The following is a 5629-nucleotide window of genomic DNA, read 5'->3' as shown; positions in this document are numbered from 1 at the left end:
TGTGGGTGCAAAAGGAGAGTCACTATTGGTATTAGTGCAATACTCAGAGGGTGCCTCTGGGGAGTGGATGTAGGTCTGGTTTAGACCGAACCACTATAAATCTGGTGTCATTTACTTTACTGTTTTTATTTTTTCGCATTTTATTTTTAGCTTTAAAAACTCTGTGGTTGAAAAACGCTTTCTACAAAAACTTAAAAGAAAAATTTTCATTTCGGTTCAACTCATTTTAAAAGAGGGATTTAAATTTTTAAACTACCAATTCACCCCCCCTCTTGGTAGCCTTGGGACATTAACTTAGGTCTAACAACCTATTTACTAGACTCAACATGATGTTCATAATATGATTTTTTATTTTGTATACATACACAATTACCTTCCAAGCAATTTATTTTTACAATATAGTTTAAATTGCTCAAGTAAATAAACTACATTGTGTCATTACTCAAAATAAGTGATAATTTTTTAATATAAAAATATATGAATTAAATTTGTTTGCAGGCATTTGTAAATATTTGTAGCTCTCTTTAAATTGATAAAATGCCACTACTAAGTCTTGCAAGTACTATTTTATGACCAATAAATTTTGATATAAAACCCTAGACATTATTGGCTCTCGCAACACTTTATGGGTCATTGAGAACCTGTAACAGATTATCGTAAACTCTAATGCAGGCTGCGCTTTAATACAACAGTTTTGGCAAACTCCACCTGCTCTAACATATCTTTGTAAGCCCTTTTACGAGCCTCTATAAAGTTTATTAGGTATAAACAAACTTAATAATAAAAATTGCTAATAAAGCATAAATACTATTTTAGGAAGATTAAATTCTAATAAAAATTCTGTGAGTTTACATATTGTAATCAAGATTTTAAGGTATATTTCAAGATAATAATATATTGGAAATCATAATTTGAGTTCTAAAGCATGTGAGTATATATATTCATGTAAAGTTAGAAAAAAAAGGTATTGAAATGCTTAAAGAGCAATTTTTTCCTAATCCTAGCCACCAAGTTTCTATTTCTTAGCCCAAATCATACTTTCTTGCAACATTTGTGAGAGAGAAAATCACATGGAAAAATAAAAGCTGTTTAGATCATTCAAAGCTATCTTCTACATTTGGTTCTCCATGCTCGGATCCATTTGTGTGAATGTATTAGTATTTTTTTTAAATTATTTTGCCAAGTTGATTCAGAAGAAAAGCTTAGGGGTTGGTATCATTGCCCAAAATGACAGAGAATGGTACAGTTCCCCTTGAAGAAGCGATAGGTGGCAAAAGGCTTTGCCACTTGCTTGGAGTAAGGGAGTAATACTTATTTTCTTTGACGGTTATGAAGGTGACCGTTGCAGCTAGTGTAAAAATAGGCCTTAAAGCTGAAACATATAGAAAAACATCATGTTCCTTATTTGTTTGTTTTACCATGTTTGATTATGTTTCATTACTTGTTTTATTTCATGCAACTTCTCTAAGTGAATATCTAGATCTTGATTTTAAAATAATTTCTTGCTGTAAGTTTTATTATTATTATTTTTAAATATAAAAATATATGAAAATGAACTTTTTTTTGCAAGCATTCATAAGATTTATAGTTCTCCATAAATGGGTAGGAAGTTGCCACTAAGTCTTGCACATGCAATTCTCTGGCCAAAAATTTTTTTGTCTAAAACACCAAGCATTATAGGCTGTCGCAACACTTTGCAGGCCTCCAAGAGCCCATAACATATCATCGTAAACTCTTGTGAGGGCTTTGCTACAATATAACATTTTTGGTGTCTTTGTAAATTCTAACAAATCTCTGTAAACTTTTTTATAGGCCTATGTCATGTATATCGGGTATAAGCAAACTTAATCACAAAAATCTCTAATTAAGTGTAATTTATTCATTATGATGATTAAAACCAAACTAAAGTAATGTGAGCTTACAAATTGGAATAGAAATATGAAGCTATAATTCAAATAATAATAATAATATATTGAAAACTTAATTTGAATTTTAAAGCATATAGTTATGTGTTCATGAAATATTAGGAAAAAAAAGGTAATTGAATACTTGAGCACTTTTTCTAATCCTAACCACCAGGTTTTTTTACCCTAGATCATAATTTTTTATAGCCTTTGTTTGAGAGAAAAGTGAAAAAGAAAGGTGAAAAGAATAAAAAAAAAGCTTACTAGATCATTCAAAGTTCTCTTCCATATTTAGTTCTACATGTGGCATTCTTCATGCACTAATTCATCCACTTGAAATATTATTTTCAATGATTTTATTTTTTTGTGGAAAAAAAATTTGCTAAAAAACAAATCCAAATTCACCCCAATCCGGCCCCGAACAAAATCCAATATGTGATTATATTTTGAAAATTGATTAGGATGATATGTTTTACATAAATAATAATATGAGATTTGGATGTGATATGATGATTCTTATTATCAAATGAATTACAACCTGATAATTCTAGGTCAAAACAACATATATTCAAAAGAGCATAACTAAATTGATTATGGAAAGATAGAGTCAAAACAATGTATTGAAACTTGATGATAAGCCATGATGATGTTTATATTTGGATTAATTGATTAGTAGACCAGGTCTAAAATGATTGTGACAACCAATGTCATTTAATCCTAGAATGGTTTAGGATAATCTATCATAAAATGTTATGAATATAATTGGTGTGTGTATTGAAATATTGATCAATCAATTAAGATAAATGAATTGATCAATGTTATGCTCATAGTATAGTGTCAAATTTGATCCATATCAATTAAGTAACCCTAATCTATTGAGTCAAAGAGGTAATAAAAAAGAGAAGTATAGGTATAGTGTGTGGCATGTGAACCATATATAATATTTAGTCTAAATACAAATGAATGATGCAAAATACAATGGCCAATAACACATCATGGTTTAAAACTTGTTAACTTTGAGGGTTTACATGTGTCGGATAGTGTCTCTTATAACTAACTTTAATTTTTTGAGAGTTGATTAGTTGGTTGTGAAATAAATTAAATGTTGAAATGAGACTCCAAGATGGGGGTAAATTGGTGTTTTAAAATTTTTTCAAAACCTTTTTTAATTTAAAAATAAATTTAGAATTTATTGTAAAAGTGAATAAAATAACAAATTCTTTTTTTTTTTGTAAAAAAAAACAATTAACAAAATTTTTATTCATTTTACTTTTTTTTTTTAAAGAAATATCAATTCTAATCAATTATGATTTTTTTCACATCACAATAATAATCAAACTCAATTTAGATTGTCAAAAAGTAAATAGGTCTTTCTTGGATTTCAAATGAAGTAAAAGGATGAAAGCTTTTTATTTCTAAAACAAAGTATGTATGCAATTTCATTAGTAGATTCAATATGAAGGGACTCTAGTCCATAGGAACTCATGTTAGCCCTAAAAAAAGTTAAATAGTAATGTAAAAGGAAAATCAATCAAGTTTAAATTGGATAGAGGCTTGATAGGATCACTACTCTATTTGAGATTGTTGCAACTTTGTTCTTGATTGTTGATATTCTTACAACATATATATTTTTGATGATTCTAAATATTATTGCTTTGATTATTATTTTTCCTAACATATTTTGGATGCATTATTTTGTTATTTGTGTGTACTAGCATTTCAGGAAAATCATACTCCGGATTGTTGAAGACTTCAAATCATATCAGTTTATGATTTATTGTAAATGAAGTTTGTAATTTTCATTTCATTGAGTCTGAGAGAGTGTGATTGTAATTGAGTAACAGTGCACACACACACCGGGGGTGAGTTTAAAATTTGCAATTTTTTAAATTGATCGTACTATACAAATGAACTTCGTACGAGATGATTTGTATAGTTATTTTCCCAGATGAGCAGTCAAACGAACAGAAAGATGAAAATTTTTCTAAGAATTAATCGTACTGCACGATCACCATTTGTATATACCTTTCAGAGTACAAAATGGACGGGTCCCTTTTCTTTCAAAAAGATTTTTTTCTAAGTATGGATCGTATTGTACGATCAACATTTGTACATACTTCTAGAGTACGAAATGGACGGGTCGCTTTTTCATGAAAAAAGTTTTTTTCTAAGTATGGATCGTACTGTAGGATCTACCATTCGTATATATCTTCCAGAGTACAAAATTGTGAGGATGAAAAGTATTTTAACTATTCGTACCGTACAAATAAGGTTTGTACAGGACGATCAACATGTACGAATTCATTTCGTACCAATTCACATTAGATTTGTATGCAATAGTTTTTTAACTATTCATACATACGAACATACGATTGTATTGTACGATCATGAACACTTAAAATTAAAATTTTCAATTTTCTAGAAGGTTTTTCATTTCTTTGATTTAAAAGGTCCACTAAAACTGATGTGAAAAAAGTCTTGTCTTCATGATTTTTTAAGAGCAATTGAAAGAGAGAGTGTGATAGAGTGTTTAAGAGAGATTTCTTGTAAGTGGAGTGTGAAGGGTTCACAAGGTTACTCAAAAGTTAGGATCTCTTTATGATTTTGGTTATCACTCTTCTTCTTGTCTTTCTAGTTGCTCGTGAGAAGATCTTTGAAGAAGATCTGAAACTCTGCTGACACTTGGAGAGTGTGAATAGATGACAGTTCTCTGCCGACACTTGGAGAGTGTGAACAGACGACAGTTCTCTACCGACACTAGGAGAGTGTAAACAGACGATGGTTCTCTACCGACACTTGTAGAGTGTGAAAGGATGACAGTTTTCTACCGCATTGGGGATTGACGAAGAGAGGATTTGTAAAGGCTTATCCACCTTGCTGAGGGGGAAAAGGAGAGACACTTTGGTAATAGTGTAATACCTGAAGAAGAACTCTTCAGGGAGTGGGTGTAGGTCGTGTTTGATCGAACCACTATAAATCTGTGTCTTTTAATTTCCGTATTTATTTACTGCAAGTTATTTTTTTTTTGTGGTTGAAAAATTATTTTAAAAACTTTAATTAACTTGCTACGAGAATCAAATATTTTTCAATTCAAAAATCCAAGAGAAAATTTTAAATTACCAATTCAACCCCCCTCCCCCCCCCCCCCTCTCTTGGTTGGCCATGGGACATTAGTTTAAGTTTAACATCCTAATTAAGATTCAACATGCTCTAATAATAGCTATCACACCATTCATTATGTTTGTAATAGGGTTATGTGCTAGATGCTAACCATATATTTCTTCACAATTGATTGTCATTAAAATTATTTTTAGATATTTTATTTGTACAAACATTCTAGGACTATATATCATGAGTTTTTATCTGAGTTGTTGATGTAAACTATGTTGGATGAAAAGTCTATTAGAAAAGTACTTCAAATGCATGTTAATTCATATGGCTTTCATTATTATCATGGTCCACTGAACTGAATTATTTTATTAACAAAAGAAGCATATTATGTCATTGCAGCAAGCTATATCACACGATTAGATTTGAACATACCAGTGTGATAAATCTAACAAAAACCTCACACAAACAAAATATATAGAGATTGGTTCAACTCTATTTGGAATCATGTTGCCAAAGGTGATGTAATTGTGGAGTTTGTTACCATGGATCATTAGCTTGCAAACATATTCATTAACCCCCAATTGAAAATTGATTTAGTACTATGAGATTGAGAT

The sequence above is a fragment of the Dendrobium catenatum genome, unplaced genomic scaffold, assembly GCF_001605985.2.
Source record: "Dendrobium catenatum unplaced genomic scaffold, ASM160598v2 fragScaff_scaffold_621, whole genome shotgun sequence".
Taxonomy (NCBI): Eukaryota; Viridiplantae; Streptophyta; class Magnoliopsida; order Asparagales; family Orchidaceae; genus Dendrobium; species Dendrobium catenatum.
The sequence above is the reverse complement of the archived record's forward strand: the minus strand, read 5'-3'. Positions refer to the sequence as shown.